The sequence below is a fragment of the Saimiri boliviensis genome, chromosome 2 (assembly GCF_048565385.1).
Source record: "Saimiri boliviensis isolate mSaiBol1 chromosome 2, mSaiBol1.pri, whole genome shotgun sequence".
Lineage (NCBI taxonomy): Eukaryota > Metazoa > Chordata > Mammalia > Primates > Cebidae > Saimiri > Saimiri boliviensis.
The window spans coordinates 89,189,178-89,210,790 of NC_133450.1; positions in this window are offsets into that span (position 1 = coordinate 89,189,178).

The window sequence follows — 21,613 nt, forward strand, 5'->3', positions numbered from 1 at the left end:
TAATATGCAACTATCATTTTTCAGCAACTAGGTCTGCCATTAGTGAAAAGACTTTGAAGAATCACCAAGATGCATATTGTAAGTTAACCCTAAGGAGTTATGTTTGAGCCAATACTTGCGGATCTTGAACATTTAATCTTCATTTGAGTTCATTTTATCATTTCTTAAAGTCTTTTAGTCATTTTGGCTTAATCATTTATCATGCTCCTTTTCTCTTGGATGTGTGCATTGGGACACCTTTTCTTTAAAATATAGTGCTCAACCCAACAAGCCATGAATATTCCCTCTCCACTTTACAAAGCTAATTAAATTCTCTTTCCTACAATAGTATTGATTCTTCCTGCCAACTTTTCCTTTAAAATATCCTTCACACTCATCTTTTCCTACTCATTTCAGCTGCCACAACTTTCCTTTGTGTTCTCCTCCTCCTGCCTGGCCTGCTCTAAGGACCTTTCTACTATTCTTCTAACTTCAAACTGCTCTCTATTCCAGTTCACCCCCACTGTGTCCTTACCAGACTGATTTGCTGTATTCACTAATTCCTCTAGTCCAAGCCCTCCTTCAAAGGTTCCCAAGTATCCACAGGTCCAACTTCCTCACCATGACGTTCAGGTCTCCCTCAATCTAATCTTTGCAGTTTGATCTTCAACTTATTTTCCTGACGCTATTACTGCAGTCAAACAACTTTGCTCATTGTTCTTAAATTGGGTCTCAGCTCCTTTGGCCTACAAGCTTTTCCTTACTTCATTGCCCTAATCGAGAATGCCCTACCTGTTGTTACTTCCCATCCACATATCCTCTGGTTTTCAAGGCCTAAATCATTGCCCTTCTTTAAGCAGTCTTTCCTTACTCCTCCAGTAAGCTCTTCTTCTTCCTTCCCTGAACTCCTGTATCCCTCAGTGTTTTTACTCCTTAATAATACTAGTTACCATTCATTGAGCATCTACTACATGACAGGTATGTAGCTGAATACCTGATTATCACTTTTTATCCTGTTTTGGATAAAGAAATGGAGACTCAGAGAGGTTGAGTTTCCGAAGGTAAGGTAGCTTGTAAAGAGGGGGAGTTACAGGTGGAGGCTTCCTTCTTCAATTTTATCATGCTGTTACCTGCTGAAGTTCAAGTCAGAAGGCCTGAGTGTACTCCAGGCTCTGTCACTAATCAGCAGTCAAACCTTGCATGGATCTCTCCACTTTCATGGACTTGATTTTTACATCTCCACGGCCCCTCCTAACACTAACGTGCTGAGATGCAGTTTACAGAAGGTCATGAATCCCATTATGCTTTTCTAGATGAGAGAAAAGACCTCGGACAATCCGGACTCGTGTTTTTATTGAGCCTTAAATTCCCAGGAAAGGGGAGATGTGGCGGGGTTGGGACATGGAAGCGATTGTTCTTTGCAGGATGCTTGGAGGCATCTTGTCATATTGAATTAAGCATTTATCTTTATTTAGAAACTCCACAAATTTTACAGCAAGGGTTTGTTAGGAGAGGGTTGAAATTGTCAATGTGTCATAGAATCACAGATGAACAAAAGCTGTGGAGAGTTCCTTTTTCCCCTGGATAGCAGAGGGGTTTGCCTTTTCATTTTGTGGGCCTTATGGAAGAGCAGACACATGTCTCTTTTTACAGACGGGAGATTTTGTTCAGCAACTGCCAAACCAACCTGGGCCAAACCCCATGGAGACTACTTGAGAGCTGGAGATGTGCAGCTTTTGCTTGAACACATATCCTGACCCCTGAGCCTTGCAGGCTGAAATTACACAGCACTGATAGTCATGCACACGGAAAAGGGAAGCTAGTATCGAGGCAGAGAGAGGTCCATCGCAGTCACAGTTCAGTTTAATTCCTCGTTATCTTTATCCTGACCCTTGATATGGACAGAACATGGCCTTAAAACTTAGGCAAACTGTATTTACGACCTGGCCTTTGTTCTTCACCTTGCTGAGTTTTACTTTCTTGTTTAACAGATGAGGGTCCCTCCACTCACCTTCTTGCATCATTTTTAAAATGAAAAGAAATGATGAACCTACAGCTTCTATATCACAAAGATTAGTTTCTCTCCCTACCTGTATCTTAAGGAGTTAACCCAGCACCAGCAACTAAACTGTATTTCTGAATACAGATGGAGATGTTGGGGGGAGAGTGGGTTAAGATGGCATGTCAGAGAAAAAGGCCACACGAACACTCTCTACCCCACTCCATACATTTCCCCCTCATTTGAATATCCCATTTGTCTATTTTGCAAGAAAGAAAAAGAAAACCCACTCATTGTTTAGGAGATTTCATGCTTTCCCTCCATCCTGCTTCTTGAGGTAAATCCTGAAAGAGTCAGCGCAGCATTTCTCAGCACTGCTACCACCAATCCCGGGCTGAGGTTCTGCCAGCATGCTTTTAAGTCCTCGCGTGACTAATAAAGTGTGACGTGGCTGAGATTTGCTGGCCTGCTCTTTAGGGCGTACATTCTAGCTGACAAAATACGGCTAAATTTAGCCACTTTCAGACAACAGGCGTCTTCCAAACAAAGGGGGCCTCAAAGGTGACAATGAGCCATGACATATCTCTGTCCTGACACGGATCTGCGCAACCTACCCTGGTCCCCAGCCCTCAGCACAAAGAAGCCTGTGCGAATGGGCAGTGTCAGAGCTGGGTGCTGATGGTGGCAAGGGGTGGCTCTAGGTAAGGTGTTCTACCTGTAGACTCTGACCCAAGAGTCCTTACCACGGTGGAAGGATGGGGGTTTAGGTAGCAACAGAGTGAGTGAAGATAATCATCATAATACCAGAGGCTTCCTTATCCCCGACTGTGTGCCACTCTATGCTGTAACCACAACAGGCCACTGCCTCCAATAACAATGCGTTATCAGGCCTGAAGAGAGCGCAGAGACCATCTAACTTAACCCCCGAATGTGCTTGTGACAATCGGGGCCCCCAAATGGGAAGCAACTTGCTCAGGGTCCCACAGCCAAAGAGGGGCTGGTTTAAGGCAGGAACATCGGTCAACTTCAACTGCTTCACAGGAAAGATAAGCATGGGAAATCTGCCCGGACATATGGGAGGCACTTTGTGGAGGAGAATCATATGTTGCTGAAGCATTCTGAGAGCTAAAACCGTCTCCCTTCCAGTCCAAAGTTTGCGTAGCTCGATCCAAAACATTGCAAATGCATTTGGCATAGATGACACAAAGAAACTGACCTTGCTGTGCCAGGGAGGGGCACTGAATGTGATAGTGGACATCCCCTGAGTTCAGCTAGAGACCCTACAGCAGCCAAGTAAGGACCACCCATCGATTGCAGATTTAAGTTCCACTGAAGCTCAAAGGAAGAGAGGCACAGTCCCCTGGGGGTGTCAGCAATGGACCATGGAGGGAAACAGAATGATGCCTTTTAGCCACTGTTGGGATTTCTGATTCAGGCACATCCTCTGAGTGCTGGGTATCACTTGTTGGCAACTGCACCTTTCCCACCCCCTTTCGCGGTCCTGGTGAGTGTCTCAGGGGAATGACGGCTGGGAACCGCATTGTTCAGACTCCCATGGCAGCAGGGTTCCTGATATGGTTGTAGTTCTCCCTGCAAGATGTACTCATATGAGTGTTAGAAGTTGAAGCCATTCTTCCTCAGGCAGAGCTGGTGAACATACAGCTTTAACCACATGTTATCAGTCGCATCCATGTTTCTCTGATTAGCAGGTGTTACAGGGCCACCTGTGAATACCGCCTGTCCTGGTTTTCTGCGGTTCTTGACCCCTAGAAGCTGGCGGTAACTTCCTGATTCTCAGAATCACAGCTCTGGTGGTAAAGCTGAAAGCCAGTGGCTGCCCCCTTGCTTTAACTTACCCAGCAAGTCTTGACAAAGCTTCTGAAAGCACATGATACCCTGTGTCCCATCCTTTTCTTTTTGAAATGTGTATGTGGAATTAGTCCTCCTGTCTTAGCTCTGATGCCGAATACATTTAGTTATCACCAAAAGTAATTTGTTGAACACTTTCCATGTGCCAGGACTATGCTAAACATCATCTCACTTGATCTTCACTGTAAGAATGTAACTGTTCTCCTTTTACAGATTAAAAAAAAAATGATTAGGTAGATAAGGTGACTTCCTGGGCTCACCTAGTTAGTGAATGTCAAGCTAAGATTGAACCCAGGTGTGATCGCTCTGGACTTTTGCAAATTGTCCCCCTTCATTTCCAGATTACAGCCTACCTCAGGAGAGTCACAGCTAAAGCTTCCAACTAGGATGAGCTGAATCTCAAAGGAAGGAGAGAAAAATCAGGGTTTCAAAGAGAAAAACCATGGAACTTATACATTGTCGCTCCTCTACAGCGTTTCATCTGTAGTTGATGAAATTCCACAAACGCATGCCAAGCTGTACATACTCCACCATCCACCTCACATGTCCTTATTCCGCAACTCCTCACCATAACCTGCGTGACAGGGATTACTGCTGTCATTTTGTGGATGAGGCCAACTCAGATCTCCTCCATGGAACCTTCTTCACTTGCCTACCTGCCCCAGTCAGAAGGAAGGCTTCTCTTGCTTTAGTGGAAGGAAGAGCAAACTGTTTATAGCTCTCTTATGGCAGGGACCTCACTTCATTTTTGACTGGGGTAAGTTCCATGTATGTCCACCTCTCCTGTTAGTTTAGAAGTGTCAGTTGCCAGGTAGCACCTTTAAATAGACCACAGCAGGATCTTGAAGATGCCTCCTTGCTTTTTAATGGGATCTCCAGCAGAACTCTGACCATCAGTATTTGGCTAAACAATTCCCTAGCTCCTCTTAAAAGTCCCATTCCGCAACGCATCTGCTTCTATAAGCTTCTGACCTTGGTTCCTGACCACAGCTCTGATTCAGGTATGTGCTCACTTAGCTCTGCTTTTTCTTTGACCTGACACCTGCTAATTCCCTGGTAAATACAAATCGGAGCTGGACCTATACTGACAGATTATTCTCACGACTCTTAAGAGGCTGACTTATTTTTTCCAGAAATAATTCTAGTACTCAAAAGGTATATTACTCCTCGACCCTATTTCTGACTGCCAGATAGCCTTGGGGTTTCTCACTGCCAGCACGGTGACCCATTCCCGGTAGAGACTTGAGAAATGCCTGCTGAATTGAAATAAAAGTGAATCTCCATAATTTGGGGAAAAAAACCTCAGAAATGAAAGATTACTGAAATTGACAGTTATCAAAGAAGAAAGAAGGTGTCATCTGCCGTATTGGGGGCACTAGGTAGGTCAGGGAGGATGAGGATGGCTCAAAAGGTATTTGAGAAGGTGTTTGTCAGTTTGATTAGAGAATTCAGACAAAGCAGATTAGATAGGAGCCAAAAGAAAGAAGAAAGATGCATGAAAGAGACTGAAAGTAGAGACCACATGGGGCTTTATAAAGCTGAAAGGCAGACCCGGGGAAGCAATTGTCAGGGGATAAGTGTCAAGAAAAGGCTTTGTAGGGAAAAGAGGCACAGGAGGGAATGGGAGAGGAGAGAGTGAGCTCTCAGAAGATGGAATATAAAATAGGGAAACAGGTCAAAAGCTTAGGAAACATATTAAAAGGGAACAGAGAAGAATAAAAAAAAGAAGAAAGATGATAGGAAAGAGCAGGAGAAAGACAAGTACAAATTCCACCAAGAATTAAAAACGAACAGGAAGATCACTGAAAAATCCTTCATGAGAGCAAAATGAGCTAAATGCATACTGGGAGATTCCTGTCATTGCTCCGAAGTTTCTGACTTTTCAGAAACACTTCTGGCATTCCCAGGATACAGGCATGCCTGGAAGATATTGAGGGTTTGCTTCCAGATCACCACAATAAAGCAAATCACACACATTTTTTGGCTTTCCCAGTGCATGTAAAAGTTATGTTTACACTATGCTGTAGTATATCATGTGTGCAATAGCATTACGTCTATGAAAACAATACATACACTTTATTTTAAAATACTTTGTGCTAACAAAAATTAAAAAAAAGCTAACGATCATCTGAGCCTTCAGAGAGTGATGATCTTTTTGCTGATGGAAAGTCTTGCCTTGATATTGGTGGCTGCTGAAGGATCAAGGTGACTGTACTGAAGGTTGGGATGTGTGTGGCGATTTCTTCAAATACGGCAGCAGTGATGTTTGTTGCCTCAGTTGACTCTTCTTTTCACGTGAGATTTCTCCGTAACACATGATGCTGCTTGGTAGCATGTTATCCACAGGAGAACTTCTTTCAAAAATGGGGTCAATTCTCTCAAGCACCATGACTGCTTTATCAGTGGAGTTTGTGTAATATTCTAAATCCTCTGTTGTTATCTCAACAATGTTCACAGCATCTTCACCAAGTGTAGATTCCATCTCAAGAAACCACTTTCTTTTCTCATCCCTAGGAAGCAACTCCTCCTCTGTTTAAATTGTGTCATGAGATTGCAGAAATTCAGTCATGTCTTCAGGCCCCACTTCAAATTCTGGTTCTGTCGCTAGTTCCACCACATCTACAGTTACTTTCTCCACTGATGCCTTGAACCTCTTAAAATCATCCATGAGAGTTCGAATCTTTCAGAAGATTTGAAAGAAGGAATAGAATGTCTTTCAAATACCTGTTAATGTTGATATTTTGACCCCCTTCCATGAATCACGAATGTTCCTAAGTGGCATCTGGAATGGTGAATCCTTTCCAGAACTTTTTCAATGTGCTTTTCTCAGATCCATCAAAGGAATCATTATCTATGGCAGTTATAGCCTTACAAAAATGTCTTTCTTAAATCACAAAATTTGAAATTCAAAATGATGCCACGATCCGTGGGCTACAGAATGGATGTTGTGCTAGTCTTGAAAACAACATGAATCTCCTGGTACATCTCCATCAGAACTCTCTAGGGGCCAGGTCCACTGTCAGTGAAACCAGGAAGTAAACACAGGTACTGCCTTCAAGGCTTTGTTGTTTTATTTATAGGACACAAGCAAAGTAGATTTAACATAATCCTAAGGGCACTAGGATTTTTCAGGATGGAAAACGAACACTGGTTTCAACTTAAAGTCAGCAACCACATTGGCACCCAAGAAGAGAGCTAGCTTGTTCTTTGATGCTTTGAAGGGGGGCATTGACTTGTCCTCTCTAGCTATGAAAGTCCTAAAGGAAACAGTCTTCCAATAGAAGGCTGCTTTGTCTCCATTTAAAATCTGTTGTTCAGTGTAGCTGCCTTCATCTGTGATCTTAGCTAGACCTTGTGGATAACTGCTGCAGCTTATACATCAGCACTTGCTGCTTCTGGAGTACTTTCAGGTTCTGGAGATGGCGTCTTTCCTTAAATTTCATGAACTAGCCTCTACTAGCTTAGGACTTTTCTTCTGCATCTTCCTCACCTCTCTCAGCCTTTGTGGAATTTAAATGAGTTAGGGCTTTGCTCTGGATTAGGCTTTGGCTTAAGGAAATGTTATGACTGGTGTGATCTTCTATTCAGACCACTCAAAAGTTCTCCTATCAGAAATAAGCCTGTTTTGCTTTCTTATCTTTGGTGTGTTTACTCTAGTGGCACTTTGGATTTCCTTCAAGACTTTTCCTTTGCCTTCACAACTTGGCTAACCGGTTCAAGAGGCCTACTTTTTGGCCTTTGTTGGCTTTTAGTGTGCCTTCTTCACTAAGCTTAATCATCTTTTCACTTTTCTCTTAAAATGAGAGACATGTGACTCTTCCTTTTACTTCAACACTTAGAAGTCATTGTCGGGTTTTAACAGTGACCAAATTTCAGTATTGTATTGCATGGAACAGGGAGGCCTGAGGGAGAAAGACATGGGAATGGCTAGTTGGCGGAGCAGTCAGAACACAGAAAACTTTTGTTAATTAAATGCCTTATCACCTTATTGACTTGTTGTCTTATATGAGTACTGTTCATGGTGCCTCAACACAATTACAATGGTAATGTCAAAGATCACTGATCACAGATCATCATAACAAACATAATAGGAGTTCGAAACATTGTGACAGTTACCAAAGTGTGACAGAGACACAAAGTGAGGACCTGCTCATGGAAAAATGGCAACAGTGGACTTGTTCAATGCATGGTCACCACAAATCTTCAATTTATAACAAAAGCAGTATCTTTAAAGAGCAATAAAATTGTAATGTTTAATACTGAGTGTCAACTTGATTGGACTGAAGGATGCAAAGTATTGATCCCGGGTGTGTCTGAGAGGGTATTGCCAAAGGGGATTAGTATTTGAATTAGTGGGTGGGGGAAGATAGATCCACCCTTAAGCTGATGGGCGCAACCTAATCAGCTACCAGCATATTTCTACCAGGCAGAAAAACATGTAAAGTCGAGACTGCCCTAGTCTCCCAGACTACATCTTTCCTCCATGCTAGATGCTTCCTGCCCTCAAACGTCTGACTCCAAGTTCTTCAGTTTCAAGACTTGGGGTGGCTATCCTCACTCCTCAAGCTTGCAGGCGGCCTATTTTGGGACCTTGTGATCATGTAATACTTAAGAAACTCCTGTGTGTGTGTGTGTGTGTGTGTGTGTGTGTGTGCGTGTGTGTGTGTGTGTGTAATATCTACTAGTTCTGTCCCTCTAGGAAACCCTAATATAAAAGTGAAGCACAATAAAATGAGATGTCTGTATATTGGTAAACCTATGCTAGAGTGAGCATCAGTAACAAACCATCCCCAAATTTCATTAGCTTGAATGCTCAACGTGGGTCAACTGCTGTTCTGTCCTCACTTAGAGACCCAGAATCAAGGAGGTTCCATCTCTCTGTGTCCCCAAATGCTGAGACAGAGAAAGAACATGCACAATCATGCAATCATGCACTGGCTCTTAAAGCTTCTGCCTGGGAGTGAAGCATATCATGTCCACTTACATTTCATGGACCACCAGTGAGTCACATGGCTATGGCTGACATCCCAGGAACTGCAAGTGTCATCCTACTACATACCCAGAAGGGATAGAAATACTTGATCAACAGAATTAAAGACTACTATGGGGTCAATTCTCTGGTTCTCTATTTCCAGTCTGGCATTTTCTTCCCCAGAATTCCCAGAGCCATAAAGTGGCAGAGTAGGAAGGAAGGAACCTGCCAAAGTGCCTAGCCTAGCTTTTCAAACTTACTGGTAGGGAAAATGAATCTCAAAGAGATGAAGTGACTTATTGAGGACCACACTGCCGATGGAAGAGCCAAGTCCCTGATTCTCTGCTTTCCATGTTGCTTGGACCACACCAGGACACTTCTATTAGCTTAACAAATATCTACTCATTTGAACTACCAGATTCATTTCATTTTGGAACAGGCTTTTAATCACTACTATAAGAAAAGGAAGGGTTCTTGCCAAATGCCTGGGTGCTGCCAAGTTCCTTGTACCTCCAATAATGAATCCCAACCACATAAATAAATAGAAGGCAATTAAGAGTTTGAAATAAGAATTTGGGTAGGATTAGAGAGAAATGTTTGATGATACACATTATCACTTCTGCAAAACATAGAATTATTTTTGGCCATTAGAAGAGATATGCATAACTATATATGCGTATATATACATATACATATATATACATATGCATATATATATATACACACACACATATATGTATAGAAATGTATTTGCATCTATGTAGACTGTTTCCAGAAGGATGCCCAAGAAAGTGGTAATAGTGGGAGGGGATCTGTGAGCAAGAGAGACACATATTTTTTCATATGCCCTATTGCACTGTCTGGAATTTTCTACCATGCGTGTATTACTTTTTCAACAAAGGTAGTTAATAAAAAAATAAGAGAAATAAGATTTTTTAAAGTAACAGATGTCAAAAAATGCCTAATGGGGCTCTGCAGTATCTTTCAGAGTAACGTGAAGTAGAACAAGATGAGGAGAAAGACGAAAATGGAAGCAACTGACAGCACTTTCCAGCAGGCAGTACATTTTTTAGCAAGTTGCAATATATTTTTATGTCAGACAAGCATAATTTAAATATCATTAGGCTGGGATAGTCAAGATCTGGGTTCAAGCCCCCGAAATGCACTGTAATCTTTTGCCGTTACTCTGGGAGGAAATTACTTGAACCTCTCTGCGGTTCAGATTTCCTATCTGTTAATAGACAGGAAAGATTTGGGTTTCCTCTATTGAGGTCTGCTTGGGCACTGGCCACTTGGATTTTATTAAAGAACCAGCACATGCAGTAGAAAGATCACATACATGCTCTGGTTTGCATTCTACACCACCAATTCATTAACTGTTACATGTTAGACCTCGAACAAATTTTTTAAATCTCTCTCCATTTTCTATAAGGTTGGGTAATGTCTGCCTTCCAAATTGCTGTAAAGATTAACTAAATAGCAATAGAGTCATGTGTTACAGAATGATGGGTATACATTCTGAGAAATGAGTCATTGGATGCTTTTGTGGTGTGAACATCACGGAGTGTACTCACACAAACCTAGATGGTACAGATTACTAGATACCTAGGCTGTACAGTATAGCCTTCTGCTCCTAGGCTACTAACCCGTACAGCAACTTACCGTACTGAATACTGTAGGCAGTTGTAACACAATGCTAAGTATTTGTGCATTTCAACACATCTAAACATAGAAAAGATGCAGTAAAAATAGAGTATACAAGATCAAAAACAGTATACCAGTACAGGGCATTTACCATGAATAAAGCATGCAGGACTGGAAGTGCTGTGTGTGAGTTAGTGAGTGAGCAGTGCGTGAATGTGAAGGCACAGGACATTACCGTATACTACTTTAGACTCCATAAACACTGTACACTGAAACTACACCACATTTATAAGATATGCTTTCTTAAGTAGTAAATTCATCTTTGCTGACTGTAACTTTTTACTTCATCAACTTTTAATTTTTAGCTTTTTGACGCTTTTGTAATACCAAAGCTTAAAACACCTAGACAAAAACATTTCCTTTTATATCCTTTTTCTATAAGCTGTTTTCTATTTTTAACTATTTTTTAACTTACAAAGTTTTTTGTTGAAAACTAAGACACAAATGCACGAATTGGCCTGGGCCTCCACAGGGTCAGGATCATCAAGATGTCACTAGGTTACGGGAATTTTTATCTCCATTATAAACTTAGGGGACCCCTGTTGTATATGTATTCTGTCATTGACCAAAGTGTCATTATGCAGTGCATGAATGTATGGGGAATTCCTGTTACTTGAGGGTGTGCATAAATGAGAAATTCCCTTCTGAAACCATCTCAGCAAACCAACTGAGAAGATCCTACAGCTGAGGAGGACAGAAATTACCCATTTCTGGCATCTATTTCTTTCCTTTAAATGAGTCTGTGTTGATGTAAACAAGGATGGGACAGACCCAGATGGAAGTGACAACCTTCTGGTAATCAGAATCTTTTATGCCTAACACATCTAATGCCTGGTCCCAGCCAGTATGTCTCTACAGTGTTATTTCAGCAAGGAGCAAGCATCCTGTGAGGCAGCCCAATCACAACCATAATAATAATTTTAGAGGTTACAAAGTGCTTTCACACATACTATTCCATTACATCTCCCAAACAAGTTGTGACTCATTCATTCATGGAGTCATCGATTCAATAAATATGTACTGACCATTTTCTACGTGCCAGGTGCTGTACTAGGCGCAAGAGATACACTGATTTAAAAAAACAGTTCTAGTCCCTGCCCTCTGAAATCTTGCAAGGTAATGTGAGGAAGCATACATTAATTGAATAATCATACAAATAAATGGCAAATTACAACAGCGCTGAGTGCTTTCCAGGCTGAGATGGCAGTGTGTGTGTGCAAAGACTCTGTGCACAAAGAGAGAGGATCTCATTCCTAGGGGACGGAAAGACATCAAAGTGTTAATGGCATGGCATGAGATGACAGGTGACTCTGCAGATGTGGGTGGGTGTGGGGTAGGCTTTGCAGGGCCAGGGAGAAATTTCCTTAGGAACTACATAAAACTAACACTTGCCTGTGGCTGGCTGCAGAGAGCTGGGCTGACAAGGTGCCCTCAAGATGATGCTGGCTGTAAGCAGGTAGAGGACAAGCGGGCAGGACAGCCAGATGTGGGTTAAATCATCGATGATTCCTGAAGGGAACTGTGAAATCCTGCGGGAGTCCTTGTCCTGTTTGTGTCTCCTAAAAGCTCTGCAAGGGAGGGAGGTCAGGATTCACAAGCCTTATTTCAAAGGTATCAAGAGCCAACGAGCCTATACGATGTTAGAGGTAAAAAGGTGACTTTGGGGCTCTTCTTTAATAAGAAATTCATGGTTTCAACATTCTCCTTGATACCTGTATCATTTTTTGAGTGTTTTCTCCTAGCTCACAGACACCCACTTATATTATTGTTGATGGCCCTTGGATACTGTCCCAGTCCCCGGAACCACACAGTTGTGTGGTAAACTCAGTGGGTCTGCAACTGTGTGAAGCATCTTGGTAAGTGGGGACTCCACAAATTCAAAATTGAGGAAATCTGTGAATATTTTGACAGATATTGTAAGGGAGAGTGGGTTTTAAGTCTTAAGGTAGTCATTGGAATAGACAGTGGTTCTTAACCCTGGTTAGACATTACAATCAGCTGTCACCAAAAACAAAAACAAGACACGATGCCTGGGTTCTGCCCAAGACCAACTAAATCAGAACCTCGGAGTGAGGCCAAGCTTGTAAAGCTCCCAGGAGACCCAGCTGTGCAGCCAGGGGAAGAATCATTGTGTGGAGAAGGCACACCTGCATCCACGTTCTCTGCTGCTGATCACGTGCACTTGGGAAAGTCCTACCTCAGGGAACTCGGTGCTCCTGTCTGTACACCTGTGAAGCTGTTCCAGCTATTTTCAAAGACCCCTGCCAGCTGAGGCCCTGCAGGACTTCAGTTCACTTTAGGAAGCATGGTGACATCCACCATGATCCCTATGCTGGCCTGGGGTCTATTGCTGCCTCTACCAAGTTCCTCCTTCAGTTTGAGGCTATGGCATCATGGAAAGGGTGCTGGGCCCAGAGTCAGTCCCTAGTCCACACATGCAATGTCTTAGCTGACCAACATAGAAAATGGCTTTCCAACTCTCTAGACATTGGTGTGCCTTATCTGTTAGATGGTGCTAATGTTAACCTTTGTTGATTCAGAAAGCAGGAGGCTGGACCAGAGCAATGCCCCAGACCCTTCCAGCTCTAACAGCGAGAGAGAGCCCCAGCCTCCACCAAGGAATAACATTTATAAAAATATAAATACAAACATGCACAGCAATGTTCCCTAGGGTGAATGTTCTGTGGGCTCTGAAGCGAACGATCCACTCATATTCATCGTGACCTCCACTATGCTACACTGACCTGCAGCTTGACATTCCATTAGCAACACTGCCAAGAGCTTTGAAGCAAACTGGGAAGAACTGGGGTTACAGAACCTATTTTAATCTGCCTACCGGTCTCCAAGGTGCTGATAGCTGCAGACGCATGGAAGCACCATTGTTACTGCTGCTGGGAACACAATGTCACCATCAGCAAAGAGGATATGATGAAAGGGAGACCCCACATCTGTGCAACGCATGGCATGGCCCCACCTGATGGGCATCTGTTACCATTTATGTGCTGTGATCCCCAAAATTCCTGCTCTCTCCTGAGCTTCATATGCAAGTGCCTACTGTCTTTTTTTTCAATTTTTATTTATTTATATATTTATTTATTTATTTATTTATTTTATGGCATTACTATCTCAGCCCATTGCCCAAGGCATGACACAGAGTCCACCATGACACATCCCCCTCCTTCACCTTGTGCATTGACGGCTGTAAAATCTCATGCTGAATAGCTTGCGTACTCCTCCCCTCATCTCGAAGCCCTTCCTGATCAAGTGCACCAGCCTCTTAACTGCCCTTCTTACTAACTTCTCCCCCTTCAATGTATTCTGGCTGAGTGACTTAGAACACAGTTTAAATATCACCCCAGCTCCCTAAAGGAGGTCTTCCATGTCTTCTTTATCTGGAGAGACTGCCCCAGTGTTTCTTTCTCACAACCCGACTTAGTTTCTTCATAGCACTTTTACAGTCTACTATTACCCTCTTCGTCTGCTTGCTTCCCTACTGTCTGTATGTTCCCCCACTAGAATATTTTTTGCTCACGTGAGGCTCTGGGATTTAACACAGCACCTGGCACATGATAGGCTCTCATAATATTTATTGAGTGAATGAATGAATATAAAAAGCTCATCAGATAAATCCAAGATCTCATCCTTGCACACCAGCCCCCAGCATGTGGCCTGAGCCCTCCTCTTTGCTCTATCCAGTGCTCTTGCCGCCCATGCCCAACAATAAGGATATTTCACTATTCAAACTGCCATGGCCTTGAATGTTCTGGGGAATTTTTATATGCTGGTCCTGATGCCTAAAACGGCATTCTCTTTCTTCTAGCACACTCCTACTCATCTTGGAGAAACCAGTTCGCATTTCACATCTTTGAAAAGCTTCCCTCGCCCCTGCCAATCTCTCTTTGGCACTTCCATGGCACTCTGAGACACCTCTACTGCATCTTTTTTTGCACTTCGTTTTACTCCCTTGTTTAAGGGACTGCCTCCCACTCTGGACTGCAAGCAGTTTATGAGCAAAGATTCTCTCTGCCCATCTTCGTTTTCCATCAGCACCTGGTATAGTCTGCCGTCCACAGTTAATGAATTTCTAGGAATTATGCCTGCAATTCCAGCGGCTGTCCCACATACATGTTGATTCCTATAGAAGTCATAGAGTCCTGTAACCGGAAGAATTAAGGAGCACGTATACCTCACAGGACACACTGAGGCACTCCATTTATCTATGGACTTTCAAATGTACCATGGAAAACAGAAAAGTCTATTTTTGGCAGTATAGTCAGGTAGGATACAAACAAGGAGAGAGTCTTCTACTTTATCCTTCTGCTGGAGATAGCCATCTGCTGTCAAATATTACCGAGTACCTGCTATGTATCAGGCCCTCCCAAAGACAGATAGGACACGGATACGACCTACAGGAGCTCATCGTCCAGTGAGAGCAAGAATCTCTGCCGAGTTTAACTTAAACCTAATCATTTTTAACAAATGAAGATTTTGCCCATGTTGACTTTCCTGAAGGCTAATTAAATAGCTCTTCATGGCTTGACATGGTGGTGCACACCTGTAATCCCAGCACTTCGGGAGACCAAGGCAGGAGGACTGCATGAGCTGAGGAGTTTGAGACGAGTCTGGGCAACAAAGCAAGACCCCACGTCTACTAAAAATACAAAGTAAAAAAAAAATTAGTCTGGCATGATGGCATATGCCTGTAGTCCCAGCTATTGGGAGGCTGAGGCACGAGGATTGCTTGAACCCAGGAGGCAGAGGCTGCAGTGAGCTGTGATCATGCCACTGTACTCCAGCCTGGGTGATAACAGATGGCACTGTGATCTGGAGCACCTGACCCACATTGACAAGGAGGCACAAAGGGAGGTTTCCACTGTGGCAGAGCTTCCAAAGTCCATGGTGCCAGGCAGTCCAGGACATGTTCATAAGCTAAAGGGCACCACAAAAATGTGCTGATTTCAGAGCTCTGCCTAAGTTGCCCTTGAATCATCAGAAATATCCAAAATAGCCCTTAGAAAAAGATCACTTGGATTTCCTGGATGGCTTGTCCCACTGCCCCAGAACACTGGCAGATGTCCCAATTGTTTATGGGCTTCAGATTTTTCTACGTTGGGGAGAAATGCCTCCAAGTGTGCAGAGCACAGGGGACAGATGGGCCACCCCTCCAGGCTGCTATGCTCTTGGCTGCCAACTGGAAGAGAGATAAGCTTTCAGTATAGCATCCCCTATGCATCTGAAAGATAATGTCCAGCCTGTCTACCCAGAGTGGTCCTTGGCAAGGCCAGCACCTGCTCCCAGCTATTCTCCCCGCCCTCATCCCTTGCTAAGACAGGGGCACATATCCCCAGGATGACCTAACCTAACTCAGGGCTAAGCAGGAATCCTTTTGAGATTTAGAGTCTTTTATGAGCTTTTGGCTTCATCTCCATTTTTGGTTTTAAAACCCAAATTACATCTATTACATTCCTCAATAGAAAAGCTCTGCTGGCCAGACGGGAATAATAAATTTTATAAATTACCCAATTAATCGCAACAGTAAACAAGCTGGTGGGGACAGTCAGCACTCTACCTTCTTTTTTGGAGGAATATTTTAGGATGTCTGTAATTGCTGTTGTGCATGTTGGTTAAACTTCTATCAGACCTTAAAGACTGGCATTAACTGGGCTAATTCATAGTGAAATAAAGGTGATTTGAAATACACCTCTCCAAAAGCATATACCAGTGAAGTTTCTCAAGTTTGTTTCATTCAGCTTGTAAAATGGTTTTCTGAAGGAAAGAGACAATATTGGCTGACTATTCCTGGGGCACAATCATAAGCACCTGTTACTCAGGGAACACACTTAGGAGCCCGAGACAAGGCACTTTATCGGTGCTGTCTCATTCGGTTTCACGACCCTTCATGGCCAGAGACTCAAAGAGTCTGTGGCTCGCCCATTCTACTCCTTAGTGTCTCGCTCAGCCTTATAGACCTGTTCACGTTTCTCTGGTGACTGAATACCTGTAATTCCTGAATTTATTTTCACTGCTCTGGAAAGGAAAATGAGACTCTAAATAGTGATGGTGGACATAATAAGTTACTATTTCTGAAGGGTTTATATCTGACAGGAGTTTCTACTCATATTTTCAGTCATCATCACAAATCTTTTACATATCACAATATCCATTTTATAATTGCAAAGCTAAGGTTCAAAAAGGTTGTAACACTTGGCCAGAGCTGCAGAATGGATTTGAACTCAAGTTTATCTGCTCCAAAGTCTGTATTATTTTAGCTCTTCCATGGGTCAGGAAATGGGGTATTGGCCATTCAGGAATACATGCTATGTGAAACAGGCCAGAACAAGTGGTTCAGGACCCAGGCTATTAAAGACAAGACCGAGAGTTCAAACACTGACCAAGCAGATCAGGGTCAAAGGGCCAGTTTACTGTCTTTTAAGAGGCAAACAGAGCCAGTGACAATTACTTCAGCCAGTAGAAAATCACCAGCATTTTTATCACAGTATCAATATGACCAGATGGAGTGGGGTGAGGGCCATGAGCTGCTATCCTGTATACCCACATATCTATACCATATACCCATTTGTCTATATATGCGTGTATCTAAAGTCAGAAATTTAAAGCTGGAAGAGTTCTGAGAGATCATTGAAACCAATCCCTTCTTTTAGAGCTAAGAAAGTGAAAAACGAGACAGGACAGGTGCCCTGCCCGAGTTCCCACAGCCTACCGGTGGAGGAGTCAGGGTCAGGACCCAGGGATTCTATGTCCTAGCTTTAATACATATGGTATAGTGCACAGTAATACATCTACGAAGCAAGTCAAACATAGCCTCTGTATTTTTTTTTTAATAAGAGACTATCATTAACAAGAAAACAGAGCAAAGAACACACATAAATATACATAATTCCTTGTGACTATGGAAGGGAGCCTACTTCACAACTGACGGGGTCAAAATTTCAGAGATAGAAAGAATTTCCCCTGGCCTTATAGATGGCAAACAGATCTAGAACTGAAGCCCAGGCTTCCCAAATCTTAGCTCCCTGCTCGTTCTCCATCTCATTCTTTTTCTTAAACACACTCCCCTACTGCCATACGTGCAAGTGACCTTGAGCTCAACAAGATACTATGAAAAAATAATCTCACTACGTGCCAGCTAATAAGGACCCCTCCAGAAGAATAGGGATAGTTAATATCTAAAATAATGAATACTTAACGACTACAAATACATAATGAAATAATGCAGTAATTAAATTCAGGTGAATATACTTCCTTATTGACATATTTATTAATTTCAAATATACATCAACTGTATCCTAGGCATGCAAATAACATCAGTGGTGCTTATAATGGTAATAACAAGTTATTGGCCACCATTTTTATACCTTATCTTATTTGACCCTTGAAACAATTCAGTAAGTAAATATCCTCATTCCTTATAAAATGCTAGCTTCCTATTTCAATATTCATTCTTCTCTTCCTTTTAGAAATAGAAACTTAATTTCCAGCAGGATATATTTTTGCCTAGTCAGTTAAATATATTTCACAGATACTCTTACATGTAACTGTAGCTATCTAACTAAATTTTGGCCAATGAAATTTAAGCAAGATAATTATATGAATCTTCTGTGGAGTTTCTGAGCCTTCATGTATCTTCATAATCTCCTATGACTTCTTCCTCATTCCCGATTCTTAGAACATGACTGTAATGGCTGGAGCCCTCACTGCCATTTTGAACGGTGAGGATAATGATTTTATCCCAGGCATGGTTAAGCCGAGAATTTTAAGGATTTAGAGTCCCTAATCATTGTGAGGAGCTACTGAATAATTGCTGGACCACCTGCACTGAATATCCTTTTGTGTGTGGAAAAAAATGAAACTTGTTTAAGCAACATAATTCTAGGCTTTTTATTAAATTAAACCAAAATCTAATCCTAGCTGATATAATTCTATTTTGCTTCCTTATTTGAGGATAAGGAAGCTTAAGGAGGTTAAGGAACTTCCTCCACTTCTGTGGAGAAAAATAGCATCTACATAGGATGCTATTTTCTGTAAGATAAACATATTTTTGAGGGCAGGGAGGAAAAGGAAGAATATATTTCCCAGGTTCCCTTGCTGTTAGATTGGGGTCATGTGACTGAGTTCTGGCCAATGGAATGTGAGTGAAAGTGATATATAACACTCCCAAACAAAGTAATAAAATCCCCTGCACTATCCTTCAGGCTTGCTGTTCCTATTTAGTAGTGATCATCTATGCTGAGGATGGGGGTATCACAGAATAGAAGGACCTTGAGTTTTTGATGGCTGTGGGGAACAGAAACTTCCACCATGCCCTATAGACCCATGTTTAACTGTGACATAATAGGGAAATAAACGTTAGAGGGTTCGAGGGTTAAAGTACTGAGATGGTGGGGTTGTTACTGCAGCCGGTGTTGACTACCCTGACTAATTAAACTTCTTTCAATTAGTAAGTAGAAAAGCTAGAATCTGATGGCTGCAATTGACTCCAAAACCTATGCTTGGGTCTCTGCTCTGGAGTTCACAGCAGGTCATGAGAAGACAGACAGATGGATACATTGTTAGGTTCAATGGAGTTTAAGGGTTGTATAACAGAAGTCTGCAGAGTATACAATGTGGTGCTGAGAAGGTAATGGTCAATTCTGAAGGTTTGAGAAAGTGTTTGTCTGGAGTGGGGAAAGGTGACATTATACTAGATCTTTTTAGGATATAAAGAAGCTTAGGGTAAAGGCTCTGTCCTCCATTACCTTATAACCAGGCTACGACAGCAGAACAACTGCAGAGGAAATGGTGGGAGGCAGTGCATCGTGTGATTAAGAGACAGACTAAGTGACACAGATACTGAGAGCTTTTCAAGAGCTAAGAAGAAAGCGGAGTGAAATATGGAGTGGGCAGAGAAGACTTCAAGGAAGAGTCTGACTCCAAACTAGACCTGGAATGACAGATGGGATTTGAGTTGGCGGAAGAAAGATACAGGAAGTATTTCATGGGAAAGAAACAGTAAGAGAAAAGGCAATGGTGAAATTTCTCATTTAACAAATGCATTAAACTCCTACAAAGTGTCAGGGAGTTTGCCTTAAACTTGAGACACAAAGATAAATCTGACAAATTTCCTGTCCTGAAGGACTCTATGGTCTAGAGGGAGTGAAAATGTCTCTGGATCAGGAATCACCACGGAATGGAAACAGGTCTCAGAGGTGGTGCAAATGCCAGTGGGAACATAGGAGACAGAGGAAGACTGGGAATAACTTGGGCAAGGATCTGGCCAACAGAATTCGGGAGACTTCACTGGGGGTGATAATTCTCCAGGCTGGTAAGGTGTAAGCAGGGAAAACCATTCCAAGCATGGGAAACAGTCTCTGCAAAGGGGGCAAGAAAAAGCATGGTGTGTTCATGGATAGTAACACAAGTCATGAGGCTGTAGTAGAGATTCACATTGGGATGGAACAACTGGAAGGGAGGCTGGATAAAGAGGCAGAGGGGATTAGAAAGATTTTTTTAAATCTAGGCAGAAGAATTTATGTGAAATGCATGAGTGGGGAAATGCCCACAGCATAAATAAGTTAATGGAACAGGTATAAATAAGCTATTCCTTTAGAACTCTGTTTGGAATTCAGACCTTGCTTTTTTCAGATTGGGGCATGTTAGAGGAGAATATTCAGATTCAACGTGGCTTAAAAATATGCAGGCAAAGTGTCAGTTGAGTGCAGAGTTCCTTCCATCTCAGTCCTCAGTCAACTATGCAAGGCAAGACTCAAACTGGGGAGCCAAGAAGCAGAGGGAAGGTGAGAGAAGGATGTGGATGGTAAAGAGAATGGTTAGGAGACGTTAACAGTGGAGGTGACTGAAAACTAAGTAAGGCCTTCAGGCACCAGATGTTGTCTCTTCCTCTTTCAAAAATATTTAATTTCTTACTCTACCATCTTTTCCCAAGTGTGTTTCTGATTTAGCCATCAACTGTTAGTAAAAGATCAATACACTGGAGATGATCAAAATTTAAGACATAAGCTGTTCCAAAAATCACTTTTAGGAAAATGAAAAACAAAACAAAGCCACAGACTGGGAAGAAATACTTGCAATACACAAATCCAATACAGAACTTTTATTTGCAATCTATAAAGAAGACTCTTGCTCTTCCATAAATATTGAATTCCTTACACTACCATCTTTTTCCAAGTGTGTTCCTGATTTAGCCATGAACTGTAAGTAAAAGACCAACAAACTGGAGATGATCAAAATTTAAGATATCTGCTGTGCCAAAAATCACTTTGAGGAAAATGGGGAAAAAAAAGTAATCCACAGACCGGGAAGAAATATTTGCAATACACAAATATAATACAGAACTTCTATTTACAATCTATAAAGAAGACTTAAAACTCAATAATAAGAAAACAAATTACCCAATTGAAAAACAGGCAAAAGATTTGAATCGACACTTCACCACACAAGAGTTATGGATGGCAAATAAGCAAATGAAAAGATAGTAAACATCAGTCATCATTGGCAGTATGCAAATTAAAACCATGACAAGATAGCTCCACATATTACTCTAATGACCTATTTTTTTCTTTGAAGGACAATACCAAATGCTGGTGAGGATGCAGACCAAATCAGATGCTCATACATTGCTGGTGTAAGTGCAAAAGGGTCACTTTGGAAACCAGTTAACAGGCTGTATATAAAGTTAAATATGCACTTACATATGACCAGCAATTATGCTGCTAGGTATCTACCCATGAGAAATGAAGACTTCTGCCTACGTAAAAATCTGTGTGCAAATGCATGTAGCAAGTTTATTCATAATCACGAAAAACTGGAAGCAAACTAAATGTCCCTCAACTGGTGAATGGATAAACCAATTGTGGAACATCCATATAATAAAATAATTCTCAGCAATAAAAATGAACAAACTATTAATACAAACAAGCAAACTATTGATGCATGCAACAACAGAGACAAATTTCAGCATTTCTCTAAGTTAAGGAAGGCAGACTCAGAAGCCTAAATACCATGTGCTTCCATTTATATGACATTTTGGAAGTGGCAAAATGATTGGAACAGGAATAATCAGTGATGGCCAG